Genomic DNA, 14597 nt, shown 5'->3' on the forward strand with positions numbered 1-14597 from the left:
AATATTCGAAAGATATTTCTTTGGTAGAACTACATGATCAAATTGTACTTGCATCAAAAAAAGAATGTCTTAGAAGAAAGGTTCAAATGAATATAACCCTGAAATCTGCAATACTTATGCTGAGACTTACCATTTTGGTTTCCATAAATCAAAATATAAAAGATATATACAATCTTCTTCTTTTACAGGCAAGAATTGTTCTTGCAACTGATGTAAATATTCTTATTAAAAGAGATCTAAATTATTCAGAAATAAGAGATCTATTTCGATTGGACCAAAATTAATTTTCAAGAAAAGAAGTCCATCAAAGACTTTTGTTTGTTATATATGCAAAAGAAAGATCATTGGGCCACTAATTGCCCTGAAAAGCAGAAGTCTAAACACTAACAAAATCTCATAGATATTTTCCTATGAACCAGAGGAATGGGAACAAGTGTACCATTATAGTTATGATGGTGAATATTTTTCAGTCTGTGCATCCTCCTCTGATTCTGAAACTGAAGACATCCAACATCATTTGGTCAAGTTACTCTTCCAGATGATTCAACTTCTTCTTGTTAAAGTTATAATTTTCTTTCAGACTTCTTGATGTTCACTAATGTTTTTTCTTTAAAGCATTAATTAATTTCTCTTCAAAATGCATCGATTATAAGCATTATACTCTAAGTCAACCACCTCTTCTATTCCTTCACCACTTTATATTCACTCTTATCATTTGCTTCAATAGAAACCTCCTCATCTTCAATAAAATTGAGGACTTCTTTGGGTGATACTATACTTTGTTGATCTTGTTGTTGACCTGAAATGTTGTTTGTCATTAGTATTGCTCACTAGTTGGAGTCTTACCATTACCTAATGCTTTCTTGTATTCTTCCTATTGCAAAATTTCTTCCTCTCCTTTTCTTTTCTTCTTCCTCTATTAATGTTTATTTTTATTCTTCTTCTATTTTCCTCTTCTCCTCTTGCGATTTCCTTTTTTCATCTTAACTCTTCTTCAACTTTCCTCTCGAGCTCATATTGAGATTAAATCTATTCTTTTTATTTCATGTTAGCTTCTTCCTCTTACCTTTGTTTCTCTCTAGATGCTTCCAAGTCTTTCTCCTTCTTCTCAGCTTCAAAGATTATCCTTCTCCTTTCTAACTATACTTGTGCAACTTCTTCTACTTGATTTCTTCTGAGCTCCTCTTCTATTCCTTTATTGTTGTTGCTTTGATTTTGTCTAATTTTCTCATATTGTATGACCTTATATTCATCATATTATTTATGTTTTATATCCTCGAACCTTCTAGCTTCTTCAACTTATTTACTAGCTCTTGCTACCTCACCTAGTTCCCTAGTTATATCTCCATTTTTGCATCAATAGGAAAAGTTTTAAAGGATATTAGATGAGTATTTTTCCTCCTTTCCAAATCCTCATTCAATCATGTGAATTCTCTAAGAATAATTCATCTTCCTGACACTCATGAGTATATGGAAAAGAAAAATATATTAGAACATAGTGGTTAGTCACCAAGCCTTTGGGGTCATGTCTTTCGTATTATCCAAGTGAATGTTTATTTAAGGTGAATAACCACTTCTTCTGTTGCATGATTTGGGTACTTTATGAAGTGATGACATAGACTAAAACCATAAGGAATAATTTTCCTCATTCAACAATAATTCATTTAACTCTTGAAGGACATTTTGATAAGATATTTCACCTAGAAAAATCTTTTTTGATACATACTTAGGAAAAATATGATATGTTATAGTTGCACCATAAATCCTTAAAAAATTCATTTTCTTTTGCAACTAACAATTACCAATATAATTTATGATCTTGTTGGATTAACTGTTCAATCTTAGACATTCTCTACCAAAAATAATTATGAATAATGGTGTTATGAACAAAGTTCATATACACAACATAATACTCAGAAGATATGAAATATAAAAATATCCATGATAGAACAAATATTTTTATATAATAAATGCACAAAAGATATGAGATATGAGATGATATGTTATGGATACAAATGAGGGACCACTTATATACCTAGGTAGGTGCACCTTCATGAATGACCATGTCCTTAGAGACATGCTTCTTCATAACTGATTATTATTAAATTAATCATTATTACTATTTATATTATTTTTATATATTTTATTCATAACATTGCCTTCCCCTTTACAAAATCTTTGTCCTTGAAGCTTATTGTTGATAAGGTGTATCATATGTTTCTTTACCTTGTAATCTATTTGTATATTTCAAAGTTCTTCAGGTTGTCAGCTTCAATGATACAATATGATAAGATCCTCCAAGTGATAAATAAAATTGTCAAATTGAAAAGGGATCTAACCATTCTAAATCAATCTTTTATACAACCTTATGGTTACCAGAAACTTACGATGAATTTTTATTATAAGACTAGATTGTGTAGACATCAATATTCTTTGGAACATAAGTTTGTTGTTTATGTTCTGAGCAATGCAAATATGCAAGTTGATTGAGAAGTTTATTATTGTGATTTGGATGTCGACAAGGAGTTCTTGTGCTTTGATCTTGCCTTAATCTATTTGTGGTGATTTCTTGGTTTATTGGAGGTATCTGATTTCTTTTAGGTATAAAGGTCATTTGATTAATTGTGATATCTACACTTTAAATTTCCCTTGTTTAAAACTGCAGCTTTTGAGTACGTCCTCACTTCAACTACTTATCCTCTTCTTGAGTTGTAAAATTGACTAGATCTGTATTCATTCGTTTTCTTTACAACTAGATTGTTACCTCTGAAGACTTCGATGCTTCTTTTTGAATAAGTTGTTCTAACTTGTATTTTTTGTGATACCTCAAATTTTTGTTCCATTTCTGCAAGTTTTTCCTCTAATCCTTTCATTCGCATCTACTCATTACCTTGACATTATTCCGTATTAAATATTTTTCCACGTGTTGGACAACATAATTCACAATTTTTATGCATCCACGGATATTCAATGTATGTTTTACAAAACAAATATTTAGTCCAAAATGTTCAGTTATATGTGGAAGTTATCTTCCATTCTTTCTTGAATTCCTTTCTCAAATTATAATAATTCAAAAAGTTTTATTACAACTTCTTCAATTATTTTTTTAATATATAATTTACAATAAATAATACCTTTATTTCAAAAAAATTTCCAATAGCCTTTGTTTTCCTCCCTTTTTTGGGTTTATAAAAATACACTAAATATCAAATAGAATATTCTTTTTAACTCTTTGAAAATATAATAATTTAATCTCCCCTTTGACTTTCCAAGACTTTATTTTGTATCACTAATTCATACCCTTTAATAAAGTTTTAATAAATATTTTGGATATAATCGTTTGGATGCATGAATTTAATTGGACTTATTATCACAATTATGTAAATAATAGGATAATGTTATTCAAGGGTTGTGTCTTGTGGTTGTAGTGATAGTATGGTCCACCATCCAATTATTTGTTTTCACAACACTATCCAATAAATTGTTAATACAAAGCTCTGGATGGTCGATGGGACAACATATGGCATGTCAACGAGTGTTGCAGTGTATGAAGAATTGCATAGTGAATTATGGAGAAGGATGATGTCAAAACGGATGGTACATGAGGGTGGTAGTACAGGACAAAGATAGAAATGAGATTGACATGAGACAGGGGAAACAATAGTTTTTAGATCGTTGTTGGCATAGCGATTGGTCATTGTCAGTATGACAAGGTTGACGACATCAGGGAAAAGCCTGAGGCATCTTGGTGGAAGGTGACAAAGGCTGATCTATAGATGGAAATAACTATACAATGAAAGATTTTTCAGTGGACTACATAGATGGTAGTGGTAGCGGCCACTATTCAGGTGTCCGTTGTGTGGCACGACAACGCAGTGATTAGCAGCTTGTAGATCTTGGTCGAAGGTCTGCGGTAATGAGAAAACTGGTTGTCATGCTATGGCGACCGATCGACTATGTTGGTGGTGATGCACCGTTTATTTTATTAACTTTATTTTAATTTTTGCTTATATATATATATATATATATATATATATATATATATATATATATATATATATATATATATATAATGGTAAAAGACCTTATTGCATAATGGAGAACCTCCGAACAAATTTTTGTGGCTAAAATCCAAAATTGCAACGACAACGAAGTTGATGGCCAAAGGAAAGATCATATTGGCTCTGTGCAACAATTGAGCGACATGAGGATCGAACATCTTTGATACCAAATGTTATGAACAAAGTTCATATACGCAACATAATACTCAGAAGATCTGAAATAAATAAATATCCGTGATAGGACAAATATATTTATATAAGAAATGTACAAAAGGTATGAGATATGAGATGATATGTTATGGATACAAATGAGGGCCCGCTTATATACCTAGGCAGGTGCCCCTTCATGAACAACCATGTCGTTAGAGACATGCCTCTTCATAACTAATTATTATTAAATTAATCATTATTACTATTCATTATTGTTTTTATTATTTTATTTATATATACATAATATAAATATATAAATAATTTTTTAATATATATAACAATAATGAATAGTAATAATGATTAATTTAATAATAATTATTTATGGAGAGGCATGTCTTTACGGACATGGCCATTCATGAAAGGGCACCTGCCTAGGTATATAAGCGAATTCTCATTTGTGTCCATAACATATCATCTCATATCTCATATATTTTGTACATTTGTGATATAAATATATTTATCCTGTCATGGATATTTATATATTTTAGATCTTTTGAGTATTTTGCTACATATATGAACTTTGTTCATAACAAATGGTGTCGAGAAGAAATTCATAAATAGATAAATATAACCTCTTATATTTGTTATCACATAAAATTTGAAAAAAAAATCACAAGAGCTTCTGATACATGCCAATCGAGATTAATCTCTCCAAATATATTTGAAACACATACAACATCCAATATATATGAATCCATATCAAAGGAAGGAAAATAGTGTGTCGTTCCTTTGCCTTTTGTTCTCTCTTGATGTTGGGCATGGAATCCCCACACAATAGGTTTTTGGGGCTCAAAGCCCAAGTTTTGGTCAAAAGTTTTGTAAGACTCCGCAAATTGCGGGCGCGAAGCACGAAGGAGAGGTTGAGTCATAGGGTTGTCCAACCTAAAGTAATGTAATGTAATGTAAAGTCATGTCGACTTACCCATGGTCCACGGACCATGGGATTGTATAAATAGAGCGAGGCTCTAAAGTTGTGAAGGGAGATAAGAGAATGGGTAGCAAAGGAATGGTTCAAGCTTAGAGTAGAGTTATAATCGTCTTGGGTTGTAGTAGTAGGAAGAGGCTCTACAGCTGAGTGCACAGAGGCCTAGTAGAGTCCACAACTAAGCGCCCGGACCCCTGCAACTGAGTGTGCAGGGCAAAGTCGAGTCTGTAACCGGGATAGAAATCTAATAAAGAGAAGTTTATCCTAATTCTGTGCATCTAGTCTTGAATCAATATTATGTTGTTATGCATTACTTTTTCTTTGTTTATTTACTGCGCACAGTTGAGTAAATGCTTTTATGGTTCAGAATAATTATGTATGAAAATAATCTAAGTAACTAGCTAACATTACATAATTAAGACAGACTTGGGTAAATAACAAGTATCGTGCTGCGAATAAGACTGCGCGAAGACAGCATCGCAGTCTACGAGGTGCCCACTGATGCGCACAACACAGTAAGCGCGAAGGTTGGACCGCGTACCAATCCCAACATATCAGACATCCCGATGGTGTGGAAACCTGGTTCTAGCACCCTCCCATACTACTTCAGGTGAGACCTCAGTCCGCGCTCTGCGGACTGTTGCTGAAAGGGCCAACAATATCGGGATTTTCTTAGCTAAATCACCTCTGAACCTGGGTCAAGCCCCCCTAAGCCAAAAAATTGTTTCGTAGCAGGGACCAGGATCTGCATAAAGGATTTCTGATGTCGTGCCATTGGAACCCTACAAGGAAAGAAATTGAAGAGTGGTTGGACAAGAAGATTCCCGAGTTCGCGACGCAGGAAAAATAAATCCGCGAGTATCTAAGGAATAGTGGTTGGATCGCTACTTGTACACTGAAATCCATGAAATTTTCTTTGCATCTTTTCTATCTGAGCTGTATGGGTGGATCGCGAAGTTAACAGACAGCTAGGGAAGGTGTAGGCTCGACAAACCAATAGTGTGGACTCCGGAACTAGTGCGCAGACTAGAAGACTCAGAAGATAAGATAGCGCGAGTTGTGGACCACTGGCTCGAATGAATAATAGGAGGATTTATCACTGAGTTCGTGGTAGACACGACCGTCAGCTACAGCGAGGTAGAGTGACGTTTTCTCAAGGGACTGCGAGGTAAGTATATTAAATCTCTGAACACTTGGATTAAGATGTTGTTGTGTGAAAAGCGGGTTATGCGAGTAAATTAATGTTTGGGAATACGCAAAGCAAAAGGATCTATAGAAGCGGAAGTAGTGAAGAATTAGAAAACAGTCCCTTAATTTCACCCTCGCAGGAAAGCGAGGACGAGCTTGCAAATGTTTCTCCGAGAAGCGTGGTCAGTTTGATAAGGCAGCGAATTTCGCGTCTACCACCCCCACCCACACCGCCACCCACTTCACCCCCCTCACCTCCATCTTCGCCCACTCCACCTTTGCCACCTCCATAGTTCAGTATGGCAAGCGCGATCAAGCTACCACTATTCAGAGGAGTAGGGAATGAAGATCCGAACCAATTCTGGTTCATGGTAAGAGCATATGGGAAGCACAGGGCGTCGTGGATGACAATATTAAAAAGGCCACGCTGGTGAGCATGCTGCAGGATCGTGCACTAACATCGTATATCAAGCATTCTAATGACCACCCAAACGCAGGAATTGCAGAGATCTAGACCGCGCTGAACAGAGAATTTAGTGGGCCAAAATCAGAGACACAATCAATCATCGGGTTTAAGGAGATCGTGATGCTCCCGGGCGAGACCCCCTAGGATCTGGACCAAAGGATGAAGAGTACAATCCGCGAAGCCAATATGATGTTAATAGATGCACAACATCGCGCATGGTTGGTAGCATCTCTAACATCGCACTTAAGGACGGTGCTGTCACAGCAAAAGCTTTCCACCCACGCCAAAGCATTGGAGATGGCAATGAGACTACATGAAACCCCTATACAAGACCTTGGGTTGGGAGTCCAGCGAATCCACGTGCAACTGTAGAATATGTGTCTAGAGATGCAAAGTTTAAAACAGTATAGGACAACTTGGCCGGAAGTGCGTGGGGAAGTATGGTGCATAAAATGCAAAGGCCAAGGGCACGACAAGGATCACTGCCCAGTGTTTGCGAACTACTTAGCAGGGGGAGGGCTGATGCCATTAAGACCGGAGGCCCAGGCGGGGCCGAGCGTGGCGTCTGCATTATGGTGCGCGATCTGCCAGATAGGAGGAAAACATACCACAGATAATTTCCATCTGTTGCAAAAGTATACGCAGATGTCCCAACAATTATTTTGTAATTTCTGTAGGTCGGTAGGCCATGACGAATGCACTTGCCGAAGCTATGAACTAATGATGGATTAGACTCCTGCCTATAGGGTGTAGACTGAAATGCGAGCCCTTGACCCAAATGTAGGGATGGCGCACACTGGGTTTCAAGGGTGCGATCAAGGTCGAGGTGGAATGGGGTCAGGAAGGGGTCGCGGATAGATAATTTGTTAAAATTGCGAGGGGCCAGCGCATTATGCCCACGATTGTATAAACCCGACTAGGATATCATGTTGGTACTGTAACCAATTTGATCACGGGGCAGAAGATTTCCAGGCGCTGATAGCGAGGATGCGCGAAAAGGGGGTACTCCAACCCCCTTCGACTCAGAATATACAAATTATGAGGTCTGAGCCGTGTGAAGAAGACCCTAATGTAAACATGATGCTCAGAAGCAGTATGACCATGGGAGATGATAAGGGGAAGCAGCTAGAATAAAGTACGTGGGTTCACAAGGCTCCTACAAAGGAACCTGAGTTTGAATTAGAATGTGTAAAGGAGACATTCATGGAAACTAAGAAGAGCTTCACAGAGGCCTCCACTTTAGGTAGTAAGGATCAACTAGAACCAGCGATGGATCCTTCAATGCTCACTACCTTTCTGGAGACATGCATGAAACTGCTGCGCGAGAACAAGGCAGTCAAAGGGCTACAAGAACTTATCACTAGGTGCACGGGGTCAGGAGAACTACGCGTGGTCCAGAAACTGGGGAATCATGCATTACGCACCAGAAGGGAAATGAGGTTGATTGCGCAAATCGATGAATATGAAATGGATCAGGTAGTCCTAGATCTGGGTTCAGACGTGATTGTACTACCGAAGAAAACATGGGAGCGCATGGGCAGACCCGCATTACAATGATCCCCTATTCAGTTACGAATGGCGAGCTAAAAAAAGATTTTTCCCATGGGAAGATTGCAAGGGGTGACAGTCGATATTGAAGGCGTGAGCGCACAGGCGGATTTTGAAGTGATAGAGATTTTCAATGACAAAAATCCCTATCCCATGCTACTAGGAATAAACTGGGCTACCGATATGAATGGAGTCATAAATATGAAGAATCGCAAAATGATCTTCGAGAAAAAGTCACTACGCATAGTAATACCACTGGATCCAGTCGAAGGAGCGAGCTACACTGAACTAGTGCGTGACGATGATAGTGATGATGATATTGATTATATTTACAAGATAACTGCGTAAGGAGAGGATTGGGTGAATCCAACTGTAGACAGAAGGATTTCATGGGAGCGCGAAAGCTCCTGCACTTCGGATTCACATGAAGAGGTAGAGCGATGGTAGAATTAGCTGCACGAAGTAACAACGCCGAACTGCAACATGATGATCAAGTCATTGTGTTGCGTGATAATAGAGGCAAGGGAGTTGCCAACATATGATGGATTGTTAGCGGTAGATGAATTTCTAAGAAAATTTGAAAGTGCAGTACTAGAACAGCATCGGCTTGATGCACTGAAATGGGCACTGCGCGCAACACCTACATGATGGTGGGGTACGCATCAAGGAAATTTCGAGGACTAGTGCGGATGCAAAAGGATGATGCACCCGCGTTTAGGAAAACCTCAATTACGGCTGGTAGACAAATATGACGGACGAGATGATCCATGCATGTACCTCGCGAAATGGACGAAGGTCTACGGGGAAGAGCCATAGCCTGAATGGGTGCATTTATTCTACCATACCCTAGACGTCATACCCATCAATTGGTATACTGAGACGGAACTATGCCATGGTATGGGCGAATGGGATGTCTTGTGCGAGGGATTTTTGCTAACATTCACATTCGAAGATCAGTGGTTGGGTACTTTTGATGATGTGCTACAAGCAGTAAAAGCCGTTATCTACAAAATACCACAGGAGCCAATGGGAGTACTTCAGCCAGACTGGGCGACACAATTAAGCAGTGCATTGGAGTGTTATAACGTAAATGTTGAAGAGGATGATGAGGACCCACGAAACATTAACATTTTAGAAACAGAAGGCTCTCACTAGGTTCATGGACCATCTATTGAAGACCCCGACATCACTGCGCCGCTAAAGACAAAGCAGGTCAACATTGGAATGGAGGCAGAGCCAAAGTACGCAACACTTGGGGACTATTGGGACGATGCTACGGTTGATAAAATCAATCAGTTACTCTACGAATACCAAGACTTGTTCCCAACAAAAATTATAGACTTAAAAGGTATCGTGGGCGATTTAGGGAGGATGAAGATTTCCTTGAAACCCGACACGAAGCCAGTCAAGCAACGGCCATACCGCTTGAACCCAAAGTACAAAGAAAAGGTCCGCGACAAATTAGACAAAATGCTCGAAGCGGGAATTATAGAACCAGTGGAAGAATCCGACTGGGTGAGTCCTATGGTACTACAGGAGAAAAAACAGAAGGGTGAAATAAGAATATGCGTGGACCTCAGGAAGCTTAACGATGCCTATGTACACAATCCATTCCCAACACCATTCACAGATGAATTATTGAAGAATGTTGGTAGTCAGGAAGCTTACTCATTCACGGATGGCTTCTCAGGGTACCATCAGAGCAAGATCGCGTTGGAAGATAGGAGCAAAATGACCTTCGCAACAAAATGGGGCTACATTCAATACACCATTATGCCCTTTGGACTGAAGAACGTGCCAGCTATATTTTCACGCATCATGGTGGCCGCGTTCAAGGAATACATCCACAAGTTCATGGAGGTCTATCTGGATGATTAGATTGTCTTTGGATTAATTAAACACCATGTAGCGAGCTTACGTTTGGTGCTAGATACTTGCCGCTGACACCAAATCGCGATGAACCTTAAGAAGTGCATCTTGCTCGTTCCCTTTGGGAACCTACTGGGACATGTGGTATGCAAACAAGGTCTGATGATGGACCCTGCGAAGATTGTTGTTATTCTGAATTTGGAAGCACCACGAAGTGTTAAACAACTACGCCTACTCTGGGGCACATTGGATACTATAGGAAGTTCATCAAAAGTTATGCCCAAATAATAGCGCCAATGGAACAAATGTTGAAGAAGGATGTTACATATTGTTGTAATGATGATTGCATGAAAAGTTTGGATGTCCTTAAAGAGAAACTGGCATCTGATCCCATCTTGGTCTTCCCAAAATGGGACGTGGAATTTCATGTACATGTTGATGCATCGTGTATTGCACTGGGAGCTGTACTTACGCAGGAAGGTGCGAAGGGCGTGGATCATTCGATCGCATTCGCAAGTCAGAGACTGTCCAAAGCTGAAAAGAACTACTCTACTACTGAGCACGAAGGGTTGGCAATGGTGTACGTGCTCCAAAAATACCGACACTATTTACTTGGCGAAAACTTCAAGATGTATACCGATCATTCCGCGTTAAAATACTTGGTGAACAAGCCTGTGTTGGGGGGGCACATATGCAGATGGATTTTACTGTTTCAAGAATATGATTTTGAGGTCATAGTCAAGCCGGGACGCTTAAACGCAGGACCAAACCACTTGTCACGAATTGAGACGTGCGAGGAACCAACAAATTTGGAGGAGGGACTACCTGATGCACAACTCTTTGTAGTACGCGTCGCAGATGGACACTTCGAAGATATAATCCATTTTCTAACAACAGGGACTACGCCGAAGGAGTACTTAATCCAACAGAAGAAGGAATTGGTGGTACGGGTGGTGGACTTTTCTTTCATCGTAGTGTGCCTCTACAAGATGGGCAACAATGAGATATTGTGAAGATATGTACCCGAATTTGAATGAGGATCATATGTACCCGAATTTGAATGAGGTCAGATCCTCACAGAAGCCCATGGGGGGGCTGCATGAGGACGCTATATAGGACGCACGACCACACATAAGATTCTTCGCGCAGGATTATGGTGGCCGAGCCTGCACAAGGATTCGAAAGCACACTGTAAGGCCTGCGATATATGTCAAAGAACGGGGAAACCATCATGAAGGGACGAGATGCCACTAAATCCACAAATGACACTGTAGTTGTTCGAAAAATGGGTGATTGACTTTGTGGGACTGATCAAACCTCAGGGCAAGACGGGTGCATGCTACATCATCACCGCGACAGAGTACCTGACACGATGGGCGGAAGCGTAGCGAGTCAAGGACTACACGGTCGCTATGGCTGCGAAGTTTTTGTTCAAAAATGTGTTGACAATATTTGGTTGTTCGAAAATCTTAATGAGTGACCATGGAACACATTTCCTGAATGAAACCATCAATGTGCTCACAGAGGAGTTCCAGGTGTATCATTAGTAAAGTATGTCGTACCACCCGCAAGCTAATGCGACAGTAGAGGCATTCAACAAAATATTGGAGACTAGGCTGACCAAAGTATGTAACGTTTAGCGAAATGGCTGGGACATGCGCGTACCTATTGTGTTATGGGCGTACAAGACAATGTGCAAGAAATTGACGGGACAGACACCCTTCCGGTTGGTCTATGGAACGAAAGTTGTCATGTGAATGGAATACATCGTACCTATTCTGTGAATAGCAGTGCTCACAAGCATGAAGAAGTGCGAAGCTTTGGAAGAAAGGCTCACGCAATTAGACGAACTCAAGGAAGAACGATTTTTGGCTAGATTTCATCAACAGGTATAAAAGCAGCGTGAAAATGCCTGGCATGAACGCCATATCAAGTTGCGCACCTTCAAGGTAAACGGCTTAGTGTTATTGTATGACAACAAGTTCAAAAAATTCCCGGGAAAATTCAGGATGCACTAGTTGGGACCATATCTGGTAAAATAGGTCACAGATGGAGGCGTAGTCCAGCTAGTCAAACTCAATGGAGAACCCTTTCCAGGCAAAGTCAACGGCATCCGCTTGAAACCCTACATGGGTGGGCTAACTCTTTGACTAGCCAGCCGACGCACAGTCTTCGTGGCCAAGGGCACGGGACTATAAACACAAGCACCAAAAGCTGGTGCCAAGGAAAGGACACGAGTCAGACATGGATCCAGCCAACAGTAGAACAACGTGTCGTGGGCCTCCGGGCAGGACAGAATCGGTTGGGGGGCTTTGTGCCAAGATTGCCGCACCAGCAGAGTGACTCGGGACAAATCACGATGATTGTGTTGGGGGCCTGTTGGGCATGGAATCCCCTCACAGTAGGTTTTTGGGGCTCAAAGCCCAAGTTTTAGTCAAATGTTTTGTAAGAATCCACAAATTGCGTGCGCAGAGCGTGAAGGAGAGGTTGAGTCATAGGGTTGTCTGCCCTAAAGTAATGTAATGTAATGTAAAGTCATGTTGGCTTACCCATGGTGTTATAGACATTTTTGGGCACTGCAACCCCAAGCATAAAGTGTCCATAAACCAAGGGCTCCTAAGTCCCTAAAAGTGTTGTTCCAACCCCTAAAGGAATAAGGTCAAATGATTACAGCTTCTCCCAGAAGTTCTCCAAGTAAAAACTACTCAGAACTGGTCAAAACAGGATCATTTCACCTGCTCCATAGGCAAAGTGCATTGCATCTCACCTAAATACACACAGTGGGTGCATTGCATTTCAAAAATCTCTTCTATGGGGTGCAATGGGCGAGAAGAGACAAATGGCAGTGTCAATCCGCGAGGTGGAGAAGCATGGAATCTTTTAGAAACTTCTCCTGTGACACTTGCCTTTCTGAATTCGACCAAGGATGAGTAAGAGATCATCAATCTCCAAGTGGAAGCAAGAACTATCAGAAGGAAGACACTAATCAAATCACAAGCTGACTCATCTCCCTTACAGACATCTATATATGGATCCCTCATCCCAGAGATCCGGAGGCTGGAATTTTGCATCTTGTAAGGAATTTCTGTTGGTTTCTTGAGGTAACATCATAGTGTTGGGTGATCTAAGCTTTGCATGAGGTGAAGAAGGGCTTACTTGCTGAGAGGATGATGCTGGGTCAGAACAACTGGTTGTAACTCTCTTGGCTCTTTTCTTGATTATCAATAAAGTTATTCAAGTTTTCCTCCATACTCTTGTGTAATCTATGTTTTGTGCATTTGTATGGTCAATTTACATATGATCCTAGATTGTTTATGATAATAGATCCATGTTCTCGTATAGTGTTATGTTGCTTTGATTCTACAGGTATTCCGTGAAGCTGGGTATACAAGAAAGCGAGTAGCAAAGGACTATCAGAAGAGAGAGGAATCGAGCAAGGAACCAAGCGCAAGACAGAGGTTGGTCTCCTTTATTCTTCTCTCATCTATTTTTCATAAAGGGAAACGAAAGTAGTTTTACTTTGTTTGTTTCTAAGGTAGCTACCCACCTTAGTGGGATTAGTAGTTATGCATAGACACTTTTCCTTATAACACATGGTCTGCAGACCTTGGGATTGTATAAATAGCGTGAGGCTCTAAAGTTGTGAAGGGAGATGAGAGAATGGGTAGTGAAGGAATGATTCAAGCTTAGAGTAGAGTTCTAGGCATTTTGGGTTGTAGTAGTAGGAAGAGGCTCTACAGCTGAGTGATTAGAGGCCTAGTAGAGTCCGCAGCCGAGTGCATGGACCCCTGCAGCTGAGTGCGAAGGGTGGAGTTGAGTCTGTAACAGTGATAGAAAGCTAATAAAGAGAAGTTTATCCTAATTCTGTGCATGTAGTCTTGAATCGTTATTATGTTGTTATGCATTACTTTTTCTCTATTTATTTACTGTGCACAGTTGAGTAAATGCTTGTATGGTTCAGAATACTTATATATGAAAATAATCTAAGTAACTAGCTAACAACGCAAAATTAAGACAGACTTGGGTAAATGAAAAGGATCGCACTACAAATAAGATTGCGCGAAGACAACGTCGCAGGCCGTGAGGTGCCCACTGATGCGCGCAACACAGTAAGCGCGAAGGTTGGATTGCGTACCAATCCCAACATATCAGACATCCATAGGGTGTGGAAACCTGGTTCTAGCACCCTCCCATACTACTTTGGGTGAGACCTCAGTCCGTGCTCCACAGACTGTTGTCGAAAGGGCCAGTAGTACTGGGATTTGCTTGGCTAAATCACCTCTGAACCTGGGTCAGGCCCCCTAAGCCAACACTTGATCATACAATTAAT

The sequence above is a fragment of the Pinus tabuliformis genome, chromosome Q (genome assembly GCF_031772625.1).
Source record: "Pinus tabuliformis cultivar Carrire ecotype Pingquan chromosome Q, CPIR1, whole genome shotgun sequence".
NCBI classification, from domain to species: domain Eukaryota; kingdom Viridiplantae; phylum Streptophyta; class Pinopsida; order Pinales; family Pinaceae; genus Pinus; species Pinus tabuliformis.